The sequence below is a fragment of the Oncorhynchus mykiss genome, chromosome 9 (assembly GCF_013265735.2).
Source record: "Oncorhynchus mykiss isolate Arlee chromosome 9, USDA_OmykA_1.1, whole genome shotgun sequence".
Classification (NCBI taxonomy): domain Eukaryota; kingdom Metazoa; phylum Chordata; class Actinopteri; order Salmoniformes; family Salmonidae; genus Oncorhynchus; species Oncorhynchus mykiss.
Window position 1 is genome coordinate 10,603,605 of NC_048573.1, and position 13,419 is coordinate 10,617,023.

Consider the following 13,419-nt stretch of genomic DNA (forward strand, 5'->3'; position numbering starts at 1 on the left):
TGTTTGTCCCATTTTGTGAAGTCTTGGTTGGTGAGCGGACCCCAGACCTCACAACCATAAAGGGCAATGGGCTCTATGACTGATTCAAGTATTTTTAGCCAAATCCTAATTGGTATGTTGAAATTTATGTTCCTTTTGATGGCATAGAATGCCCTTCTTGCCTTGTCTCTCAGATTGTTCACAGCTTTGTGCAAGTTACCTGTGGCGCTGATGTTTAGGCCAAGGTATGTATAGTGTGCTCTAGGGCAACAGTGTCTAGATGGAATTTGTATTTGTGGTCCTTGTGACTGGACCTTTTTTGGAACACCATTATTTTAGTCTTACTGAGATTTACTGTCAGGGCCCAGGTCTGACAGAATTTGTGCATAAGATCTAGGTGCTGCTGTAGGCCCTCCTTGGTTGGTGACAGAAGCACCAGATCATCAGCAAACAGCAGACATTTGACTTTGGATTCTAGCAGGGGGAGGCCGGGTGCTGCAGACTTTTCTAGTGCCCGCGCCAATTCGTTGATATATATGTTGAAGAGGGTGGGGCTTAAGCTGCATCCCTGTCTAACCCCACGACCCTGTGTGAAGAAATGTGTGTGTTTTTTGCCAATTTTAACCGCACACTTGTTGTTTGTGTACATGGATTTTATAATGTCGTATGTTTTACCCCCAACACCACTTTCCATCAGTTTTTATAGCAGACCCTCATGCCAAATTGAGTCAAAGGCTTTTTTGAAATCAACAAAGCATGAGAAGACTTTGCCTTTGTTTTGGTTTGTTTGGTTGTCAGTTAGGGTGTGCAGGGTGAATACATGGTCTGTTGTACGGTAATTTGGTAAAAAGCCAATTTGACATTTGCTCAGTACATTGTTTTCATTGAGGAAATGTACGAGTCTGCTGTTAATGATAATGCAGAGGATTTTCCCAAGGTTACTGTTGACACATATTCCACGGTAGTTATTGGGGTCAAATTTGTCTCCACTTTTGTGGATTGGGGTGATCAGTCCTTGGTTCCAAATATTGGGTAAGATGCCAGAGCTAAGGATGATGTTAAAGAGTTTTAGTGTAGCCAATTGGAATTTGTTGTCTGTATATTTGATCATTTCATTGAGGATACCATCAACACCACAGGCCTTTTTGGGTTGGAGGGTTTTTATTTTGTCCTGTAACTCATTCAATGTAATTGGAGAATCCAGTGGGTTCTGGTCGTCTTTAATAGTTGATTCTAAGATCTGTATTTGATCATGTATATGTTTTTGCTCTTTATTCTTTGTTATAGAGCCAAAAAGATTGGAGAAGTGGTTTACCCATACATCTCCATTTTGGACAGATAATTCTTTGTGTTGTTGTTTGTTTAGTGTTTTCCAATTTTCACAGAAGTGGTTATAGTCTATGGATTCTTCAATTACATTGAGCTGACTTCTGACATGCTGTCCTTCTTTTTCCGTGGTGTATTTCTGTATTGTTTTAGTGATTCACCATAGTGAAGGTGTAGGCTCAGGTTTTCTGGGTCTCTGTGTTTTAGTTGGATATGTTTCTCAATTTCTTTCTTAGATTTTTGCATTCTTCATCAAACCATTTGTCATTATTGTTCATTTTCTTCGGTTTTCTATTTGCGATTTTTAGATTTGATAGGGAAGCTGAGAGGTCAAATATACTGTTAAGATTTTCTACTGCCAAGTTTACACCTTCACTATTATACTATTACATTACATTATGTTCTCTCTATTCTCTCCTCTATTCTCTCCTCTGTTCTCTCTATTCTCTCCTCTATTCTCTCCTCTATTCTCTCCTCTATTCTCTCCTCTGTTCTCTCTATTCTCTCCTCTATTCTCTCCTCTCCTCTATTCTCTCCTCTTCTCTCTCCTCTATTCTCTATTCTCTCCTCTATTCTCTCTGTTCTCTCCTCTGTTCTCTCTATTCTCTCCTCTGTTCTCTCTATTCTCTCCTCTATTCTCTCCTCTGTTCTCTCCTCTGTTCTCTCCTCTATTCTCTCCTCTATTCTCTCCTCTATTTTCTCCTCTGTTCTCTCTATTCTCTCCTCTATTCTCTCCTCTGTTCTCTCTATTCTCTCCTCTATTCTCTCCTCTGTTCTCTCTATTCTCTCCTCTATTCTCTCCTCTGTTCTCTCTATTCTCGTAAGCAGGGGTGCATTGGTTATATTGAAGTAGTGAAAGAGGGAAGAATGACATGCCATACCTGTACGTTCACGTTGAGTATGTTTATAGAAAGTCACAGTGCTAACCTGAGGCGTGACTCTGTTCAGGGTTTTTCATTTAAGTGGAAATGATTAGGCGTTACTACAATTGCCTCACAGGCGTATACTGTACATATGCACTCATACAAGTACACAAATAGCCATGTGTGTCTGTGTGTGTGTGTGTGTATGTGTGTGTGTGTGTGTGTGTATGTGTGTGTGTGTTCATGCCTGCATGTTCCTGTCTGTGTATGTTGTGGTTTCTTTACTATTCATTGCCTCTGTGTTCCTGTGTATGTAGTTACGGGTCGGTTCGTCATGTGTTTTGTATTGTGTTGCTTCCTGCCATGGACTGGAACCCCTCAGAGAGATGGGGGGGGGGGGGGGGGGGTAAGTGGGAAAGGGGGAGAGGAGGCGGAAAAGGGGGGGGGGGGGGAGAGAGAGAAAACAAGAAGACGGCTCATAAACTTTACCAGACAACAGACAGAGAGGGTGAGTCCCTCGTGACAGAAATGGGGAGACATAGAGAAAGAGAGAGAGTCCACAGCTACCAATCCAGACATCAATAGAAGTAAAATATAAATGACTACACTACTATAGACTATGGTCATTGTTTTAAAGCCTGAATGTCTTTTCCTGAACGGATCGGTGAAACACTTTTCTGACACTATCTGTTGTTCTGGTAAATTGAGCCACCCCTTGTTTCCAGGAAACACAAAAGTCACCATGCAACCAAATATTTAGGAAGAGGTCATCATTTCCTGGAGTCTGTAAAGGAAGAAACCACGTGGAAACAGTGGTAAGCAAGTTTAGATACAACAAACTGAGTTTCACCAAGTCAAATGAATGTATTATGTTATGTCTGAATTTATTATGCGTGTATCTAAACCAACGTAGATTATTTTAATAGTGTTTTATACATCAGTTGGGGTCTCTATAAGCTTCAATATGAGGTCCTAAACCTAACATGAAAGTGCATCTTATAGCTGTGTGGGATAATATGGTCACAATGTTTGCCTTGGTGTAGTTGAGCCAATGGCCATGGGATAAGTTGAACCATACAAATGATGACTACAATTGGTCAGTTATAAACATAATATTACATTGCAGTTTTGCATATTAACTCAAGAGGCATTTCTGTCGTTACAGAGCAGACATCAGAGGGGTTTGGGTTAAATGCGCGGGACACATTTCAGTTGGATACATTCAGTTGTACAGCTGACTAGGTGTCTTTCCTCTTTCATCATGTCCCATGTATACACAGAGAAAACAAGCACGGGTCTAGCCCCCCTTGAGGTTCCTGAGAGAGCTGCCATATCAAATTCCATCAAATCAAATGGTATGCTTCGTAAACAACAGGTGTGGACTAACAGTGAAATGCTTACTGGCCCCTTCCCAACAATGTAGAGAGAAAGAAAACAGAGAAATAATTTCGTACCTTTATTTTACTAGGCAAGTCAGGTAAGAACAAATTCTTATTTTCAATGACGGCCTAGGGTTAACTGCGTTGTTCAGGGGCAGAACGACAGATTTGTACCTTGTCAGCTCAGGGATTTGAACTTGCAACCGTTACTAGTCCAACGCTCTAACCACTAGGCTACCCTGCCGCCCCAAATAGAAGAGTAAAACATGCAATAATACAATTAATAATAAATAACGATAACTTGGCTATATACCGAGTCAATGTGTAGGGGTACTGGATAATTGAGGTAGATACTGTATGTACATATAATTAGGAATAAAGTGAGGATATTAAACAGTAGCAGCAGAGTACAGTATGTGATGAGTCAGAAACGTTAGTGCTAAAAGGGTGAATGCAGAGAGTTAAATAGTTAACCAGGAGCTACCCGGACTAACTATTTAGCAGACTTATGGCTTGGGGGTAGAAGCTGTTCAGGGTCCTGTTGTTAAGGAAGTTACTGTTGCTGTTGCTGTTGTTCCTGTTGCCAAGGAAGTGAGAGAAAGGAAGAAATCCATTTGAGCAGCAGAAAGAGATTAAAAAAAAGACTGAATGACACCGAAGAGGCACATTGACAAAAAAATAAAATGTATATGTACAGTGTGAAAGAGAGGTTATGACAGTGTGGAGGAGACACACAAGGTCTTATCTGATGAGATGGAGTCTGAGCTGTATACAGAGAGGCTATGAGAGAGTAGCAGAGGAACGAACAGTCTTATCTGATGAGATGGAGTCTGAGTTGTATAAAGAGAGGTTATGAGAGAGTAGCAGAGGAACGAACAGTCTTATCTGATGAGATGGAGTCTGAGTTGTATAAAGAGAGGCTATGATAGATTAACAGAGACACACAAGGTCTTATCTGATGACATGGAGTCTGAGCTGTATAAAGAGAGGCTATGAGAGAGTAGCAGAGGAACGAACAGTCTTATCTGATGAGATGGAGTCTGAGTTGTATAAAGAGAGGCTATGAGAGAGTAGCAGAGGAACGAACAGTCTTATCTGATGAGATGGAGTCTGAGCTGTATACAGAGAGGCTATGAGAGAGTAGCAGAGGAACGAACAGTCTTATCTGATGAGATGGAGTCTGAGTTGTATAAAGAGAGGCTATGATAGATTAACAGAGACACACAAGGTCTTATCTGATGACATGGAGTCTGAGCTGTATAAAGAGAGGCTATGAGAGAGTAGCAGAGGAACGAACAGTCTTATCTGATGAGATGGAGTCTGAGCTGTATAAAGAGAGGCTATGAGAGAGTAGCAGAGACACACACGGTTTTATCTGATGAGATGGAGTCTGAGCGGTATAAAGAGAGGCTATGAGAGAGTAGCAGAGGAACGAACAGTCTTATCTGATGAGATGGAGTCTGAGCTGTATAAAGAGAGGCTATGAGAGAGTAGCAGAGGAACGAACAGTCTTATCTGATGAGATGGAGTCTGAGCTGTATACAGAGAGGCTATGAGAGAGTAGCAGAGGAACGAACAGTCTTATCTGATGAGATGGAGTCTGAGCATGAAAAAATATCTCACGGACAAGTTTCCTGGGCTTAGTAGCCTCAAATACAGAGAACTTGACCATGAATTTGCACATTGAAACAATGTCTCTGTCAGAAGTTGACATACACCTTAGCCAAATACATTTAAACTCAGTTGGTCACAATTCGTGATATTTAATCCTAGTAAAAATTCCCTATTTTAGGTTAGTTAGGATCACCACTTTATTTTAAGAATGTGAAATGTCCAAATAATAGTAGAGAGAGTGATTTATTTCAGATTTAATTTCTTTCATCACATTCAGAAGTTTACATACACTCATTTAATATTTGGTAGCATTGCCTTTAAATTGTTTAACTTGGGTCAAACATTTCAGGTAGCCTTCCACAAGCTTCCCACAATAAGTTGGGTGAATTTTGGCGCATTCCTCCTGACAGAGCTGGTGCAACTGAGTCAGGTTTGTAGGCCTCCTTGCTCGCACACACTTTTTTAGTTCTGCCATTGTCCATTTGGAAGACCCATTTGCGACCAAGCTTTAACTTCCTGACTGATGTCTTGAGATGTTGCTTCAATATATCCACATAATTTTCCTCCTCATGAAGCCATCTATTTTGTGAAGTGCACCAGTCCCTCCTGCAGCAAAGCACCTCCACAACATGATGCTGCCACCCCGTGCTTCACGGTTGGGATGGTGTTCTTCAGCTTGCAGCCTCCCCCTTTTTCCTCCAAACATAATGATGGTCACTATGGCCAAACAGTTCTATTTTTGTTTCATCAGACCAGAGGACATTTCTCCAAAAAGTACGATCTTTGTCCCCATGTGCAGTTACAAACCGCAGTCTGGCAGTGACTTCTTCCTTGCTGAGCGGCCTTACAGGTTATGTCGATATAGGACTCGTTTTACTGTGGATATAGATACATTTGTACCTGTTTACTCCAGCATCTTCACAAAGTCCTTTGCTGTTGTTCTGGGATTGATTTGCACTTTTAGCACCAAAGTACTTTCATCTCTAGGAGACAGAACGCGTCTCCTTCCGGAGCGGTATGATGGCTGAGTGGAACCATGGTGTTTATACTTGCATACTATTGTTTGTACAGATGAACGTGGTACCTTCAGGCATTTGGAAATTGCTCCCAAGGATGAACCAGACTTGTGGAGGTCTACAATTTTTTTCTGAGGTCTCGGGTGATTTCTTTTGAATTTCCCATGATGTCAAGCAAAGAGGCACTGAGTTTGAAGGTAGGCCTTGAAATACATCCACAGGTTCACCTCCAATTGACTTGAATAATGTCAATTAGCCTATCAGAAGCTTCTAAAGCCATGACATCATTTTCTGGAATTTCACAAGCTGTTTAAAGGCACAGTCAACTTAATGTATGGGGTGGCAGGATAGCCTGGTGGTTAGAGCGTTGGATTAGTAACCGGAAGGTTGCAAGTTCAATCCCCTGACCTGACAAGGTACAAATCTGTCGTTCTCCCCCTTAACAGGCAGTTAACCCACTGTTCCTAGGCTGTAATTAACTGACTGACTGACTAACTGACTTGCTTAGTTAAATAAAGGTAAAAAATTTAACTTCTGACCCACTGGAATTGTGATACAGTGAATAAGTGAAATAATCTGTCAACAATTGTTGGATTTTTTTTGGCCAAAACGATTGTTTTTTTAACAAGAAACTTGTGGATCGGTTGAAAAACGAGTTTTAACCTATTTGTATGTAAACTTCCGACTTCAACTGTATATCAGAATGTAGGCATACATTTAAGGTATACAATATACCACACCCCCATTCCATAAATTAAACTTTGACCTATTAGCATCTTCACCCACTGTGACAAGACTCCTTCACCCACTGTCACAGGACACCTTCACCCTCTGTCACAGGACACCTTCACCCACTGTCACAGGACACCTTCACCCACTGTCACAGGACACCTTCACCCACTGTGACAGGACACCTTCACCCACGGTGACAGGACACATTCACCCACTGTCACAAGACACCTTCACCCACTGTCACAAGACACATTCACCCACTGTCACAGGACACCTTCACCCACTGTCACAGGACACCTTCACCCACTGTGACAGGACACCTTCACCCACTGTCACAAGACTCCTTCACCCACTGTCACAAGACTCCTTCACCCACTGTCACAGGACACTATCACCCACTTACCCCAAGGCAGCCAAACTTCCCCTGTCCCTATGCTCAATGTACCACATACCGTGAGTAAGTTGTGCCCAAGAGACCCCTTTTTTTGGACAAGCTATGTTTTCAAAACGTTTATATTTACATCAAATCTGATTTTCCTCCAGGGATGCAGAACCTCCTGCAGTATACGTAGATATCTGTCAGAGGGAATACTGTGTTTCCCTTGATGGAGTGATGCTGAATGTAAAAAATGGCTCAACTTACCGCACTCCCATCACATGACATGTGTGACGACCTCTGACCTTTGACTCCCGGCCCGGTCAGGCAGGTAGAGTGGTGATGACTCCAGTGGAAAGCTGTTTCGGTGCTGACATGACAAACAAGGAAAATAAACGGAACAGCCTGGTAGTGATGGAAATGAAATGATTCATATCCCGCCAGTCAAACATACGAGGATTCACCGGGTCACCTAACACTAATAATGGTTCATACTAGCAATAGAACAGAACCATATCCTCATGAGAAAGTATACAACCTTCTAACAAGGGTTCCAGAATCCTGACACACACACACAACCCCCACCGCCCCCACCCAATCACACGCATACACAGTCCATTTGTCCACTCAGCATAAACAGCCCAATGTAATGCCAGTGGAAAGGCCAGGTTCTTGTAGCAGGGCTACCTTAGCTGTAGTAATATACCAGGGGGTTCAGTACTAGCTGTAGTAATATACCAGGGGGTTCAGTACTAGCTGTAGTAATGTACCAGGGGGTTCAGTACTAGCTGTAGTAATATACCAGGGGGTTCAGTACTAGCTGTAGTATTATAACAGGGGGTTGTTGGTTCAGCATTAGTTACTCTAATGTTCTAGACCAGTTGATTCTGATTCTAGAATAGCATTAGTTACTCTGATGATCTAGACCAGTTGATTCTGATTCTAGAACAGCATTAGTTACTCGAATGATCTAGACCAGTTGATTCTGATTCTAGAATAGCATTAGTTACTCTGATGATCTAGACCAGTTGATTCTGATTCTAGAACAGCATTAGTTACTCGAATGATCTAGACCAGTTGATTCTGATTCTAGAATAGCATGAGTTACTCTGATGATCTAGACCAGTTGATTCTGATTCTAGAACAGCATTAGTTACTCGAATGATCTAGACCAGTTGATTCTGATTCTAGAATAGCATTAGTTACTCTGATGATCTAGACCAGTTGATTCTGATTCTAGAACAGCATTAGTTACTCGAATGATCTAGACCAGTTGATTCTGATTCTAGAATAGCATTAGTTACTCTGATGATCTAGACCAGTTGATTCTGATTCTAGAACAGCATTAGTTACTCGAATGATCTAGACCAGTTGATTCTGATTCTAGAATAGCATTAGTTACTCTGATGATCTAGACCAGTTGATTCTGATTCTAGAACAGCATTAGTTACTCGAATGATCTAGACCAGTTGATTCTGATTCTAGAATAGCATTAGTTACTCTGATGATCTCAACCAGTTGATTCTGATTCTAGAACAGCATTAGTTACTCTGATGATCTAGACCAGTTGATTCTGATTCTAGAACAGCATTAGTTACTCTGATGATCTCAACCAGTTGATTCTGATTCTAGAATAGCATTAGTTACTCTGATGATCTCAACCAGTTGATTCTGATTCTAGAACAGCATTAGTTACTCTGATGATCTAGACCAGTTGATTCTGATTCTAGAACAGCATTAGTTACTCTGATGATCTCAACCAGTTGATTCTGATTCTAGAATAGCATTAGTTACTCTGATGATCTCAACCAGTTGATTCTGATTCTAGAACAGCATTAGTTACTCGAATGATCTAGACCAGTTGATTCTGATTCTAGAATAGCATTAGTTACTCTGATGATCTAGACCAGTTGATTCTGATTCTAGAACAGCATTAGTTACTCAAATGATCTAGACCAGTTGATTCTGATTCTAGAATAGCATTAGTTACTCTGATGATCTAGACCAGTTGATTCTGATTCTAGAACAGCATTAGTTACTCGAATGATCTAGACCAGTTGATTCTGATTCTAGAATAGCATTAGTTACTCTGATGATCTAGACCAGTTGATTCTGATTCTAGAACAGCATTAGTTACTCGAATGATCTAGACCAGTTGATTCTGATTCTAGAATAGCATTAGTTACTCTGATGATCTCAACCAGTTGATTCTGATTCTAGAACAGCATTAGTTACTCTGATGATCTAGACCAGTTGATTCTGATTCTAGAACAGCATTAGTTACTCTGATGATCTCAACCAGTTGATTCTGATTCTAGAATAGCATTAGTTACTCTGATGATCTCAACCAGTTGATTCTGATTCTAGAACAGCATTAGTTACTCTGATGATCTAGACCAGTTGATTCTGATTCTAGAACAGCATTAGTTACTCTGATGATCTCAACCAGTTGATTCTGATTCTAGAATAGCATTAGTTACTCTGATGATCTCAACCAGTTGATTCTGATTCTAGAACAGCATTAGTTACTCTGATGATCTAGACCAGTTGATTCTGATTCTAGAACAGCATTAGTTACTCTGATGATTTAGACCAGTTGATTCTCCTTCGACCTTATGGCTTGGTTTTTATGGCTTGGTTTTTATGGCTTGGTTTTTATGGCTTGGTTTTTGCTCTGACAATCTCTTAGCAAAAGTTCTGAATACTTATGTAAAAAGGATATTTACCTTTTTTTATTTGTTTCCGTTCTTTTTTAAATCTAAAAACCTGTTTTTGCATTGTCATTGTGGAGTAATGTGTGTAGATGTCTGAGGAAATATGTTTTATTTCATCCATTTTAGAATAGGGCTGTAACATAACAAGATGTGGAAAAAGTCAAGGGGTCACTTTGCGAATGCACTGTATTCCCACAACAATATCATAGTACATTAAAACATCATGCTTTTCTGCTTCTGTTCTAAGACCTGTGGAGTCCACTTCCCAAATGGCACCCTATTCCCTATATAGTGCACTACGTTTGACTAGAGCCTTATGGGTCTGGGTCAAAAGTAGTGTACACTATATAGGGAATAGGAAGCCATTTGGAACGTACTTTAAATATTCCCAAAGCCTTGTGGGTCCAGTGTTGTAACCCAGGGGGAGAGGGCATTGAACAGTCTTCCGGTTGTGACCTCTCTTATTCTCTTCTCCACCCTGAGAATGACCTGACATTAATCCCCCAGACATAGCCTTCAGCGTTCAAAAGGAAGTTTGTCCTTTGTCTAAACCAACACAAGAGAGAGAGAATAGATGGATGTCTGTTCTTCTGTAATAGATGTGTGTGTGTGTTTCAACTAAGGGTGTGTTTGTAAGTTCGATCTGGAGTCCCTGAGTGTGCTCAGAGTGCGCTCTGGGCCGTAAGTACATTCAGAGAGTTTTCAGATTTTCCTTTCAGAAATTCAGAGCGTTCAGAGAGCACACTGGACACTGGCTGAGGAGTAGGGTTGATCCGAGTGCTCTGACCTGACAACAGCAGTCAAGCACCCAAGCTAACTGGCTAACGTTGGCTAGCTTGCTAGCTACTTCCTGACATAAATGAGAGAAAACCTCACTCTGACCCTTTTTCTCGCCTTGGCAGAGCTGGTTGGGCTGTTTTCATGTTATCCAGTGCCTTGGTGACTGTAACTGTGCTGCTGGCAACAATTTAATTACACTTTTTTGCCGACTATTACTGACACCGGCCATATTCAACAGGTGTTGAGAGTTGGCTCTTACTGACACCGGCCATATTCAACAGGTGTTGAGAGTTGGCTCTTACTGACACCGGCCATATTCAACAGGTGTTGAGAGTTCCCTCTTACTGACACCGGCCATATTCAACAGGTGTTGAGAGTTGGCTCTTACTGACACAGGCCATATTCAACAGGTGTTGAGAGTTGGCTCTTACTGACACCGGCCATATTCAACAGGTGTTGAGAGTTGGCTCTTACTGACACCGGCCATATTCAACAGGTGTTGAGAGTTGGCTCTTACTGACACTGGCCATATTCAACAGGTGTTGAGAGTTGGCTCTTACTGACACCGGCCATATTCAACAGGTGTTGAGAGTTGGCTCTTACTGACACCGGCCATATTCAACAGGTGTTGAGAGTTGGCTCTTACTGACACCGGCCATATTCAACAGGTGTTGAGAGTTCCCTCTTACTGACACCGGCCATATTCAACAGGTGTTGAGAGTTCACTCTTACTGACACCGGCCATATTCAACAGGTGTTGAGAGTTGGCTCTTACTGACACCGGCCATATTCAACAGGTGTTGAGAGTTCACTCTTACTGACACCGGCCATATTCAACAGGTGTTGAGAGTTGGCTCTTACTGACACCGGCCATATTCAACAGGTGTTGAGAGTTGGCTCTTACTGACACCGGCCATATTCAACAGGTGTTGAGAGTTGGCTCTTACTGACACAGGCCATATTCAACAGGTGTTGAGAGTTGGCTCTTACTGACACCGGCCATATTCAACAGGTGTTGAGAGTTGGCTCTTACTGACACCGGCCATATTCAACAGGTGTTGAGAGTTCGCTCTTACTGACACCGGCCATATTCAACAGGTGTTGAGAGTTCGCTCTTACTGACACCGGCCATATTCAACAGGTGTTGAGAGTTCACTCTTACTGACACCGGCCATATTCAACAGGTGTTGAGAGTTCGCTCTTACTGACACCGGCCATATTCAACAGGTGTTGAGAGTTGGCTCTTACTGACACCGGCCATATTCAACAGGTGTTGAGAGTTGGCTCTTACTGACACCGGCCATATTCAACAGGTGTTGAGAGTTGGCTCTTACTGACACCGGCCATATTCAACAGGTGTTGAGAGTTGGCTCTTACTGACACCGGCCATATTCAACAGGTGTTGAGAGTTGGCTCTTACTGACACCGGCCATATTCAACAGGTGTTGAGAGTTCGCTCTTGCACGCTCAGACGAGAGTACTGAGATAGGAGTAGATAGCCAGAGTGAATTTACGAACGCACCCTAAGAAAAAACGGAACTTACCCCCTGCTGAGGAATAGGGTGCCATTTTGGATGTACACTATATCTACAGTATATCCTATTCCACGGGGATTTGATGGTTGGATAATAGTACAGATGGGTGGCAGTCAGCAATGATGACAACCGTCAAAATAAACCTTCTATGGTTTTCTGTTCATTACATAGTCGTATATTCCATGTGGGTTTGTGGATAAAAATAATATTTGGGATGAAATCAAATCAAATCACATTTTATTTGTCACATACACATGGTTAGCAGACGTTATTGCGAGTGTAGCGAAATGCTTGTGCTTCTAGTTCCTACAGTGCAGTAATACCTAACAATTCCCCAACAACAACCTATTACACACAAATCTAAAGGGGTGAATGAGAATATCTACATATAAGTATATAGATGAGCGATGGCTGAGCGGCATAGGCAAGGTGCAATAGATGGTACACAATACAGTACATACATGTGATATGAGTAATGTAAGATATGTAAACATTATAACAGTGGCATTATTTAGAGTGGCATTGTATGAAGTGAAAAGTGATCAATTTATTAAAGTGTCCAGTGATTGGGTCTCAATGTAGGCAGCAGCCTCTCTGAGTTAGTGATGGCTGTTCAGCAGTCTGATAGCCTTGAGATTAAAGCTGTTTTTCAGTCCTTCGGTCCCAGCTTTGTTGCACCTATATTGACCTCGCCTTCTTTATGGTAGCGGTGGGAACAGACAGAGGCTCGGGTGGTTCTTGTCCTTGATGATTTTTTTGGCCTTCCTGTGACATCGGGTGCTGTAGGTGTCATGGAGGGCAGGTAGTTTGCCCCCGGTGATGCGTTGTGTAGACCTCACCACCCTCTGGAGAGCCTTACGGTTGAGGGCGGAGCAGTTGCCGTACCAGGCTGTAACAGCCCGACAGGATGCTCTTGATTGTGCATCTGTAAAGGTTTGTCAGGGTTTTGGGTGACAAATTTCTTCAGCCTCGTCATTGTTGGTAATCAAGACCACTACTGTTGTGTCGTCTGCAAACTTGATGATTGAGTTGGAGGCGTGCATGGCCACGTAGTCATGGGTGAACAGGGAGTACAGGAGGGGGCTGAGCTCGTTTAGTATTGAGA

At 42.0% G+C, this 13,419-nt stretch overlaps 1 protein-coding gene across 2 annotated transcripts in view; it reads left to right on the forward strand.

The window, feature by feature from the left end:
* The window catches only part of LOC110532909 (rho GTPase-activating protein 6), a 119,678-nt gene that overhangs the window by 60,164 nt on the left and 46,095 nt on the right, over positions 1–13,419 (forward strand). The gene's annotated exons all lie outside the window — the stretch shown is intronic.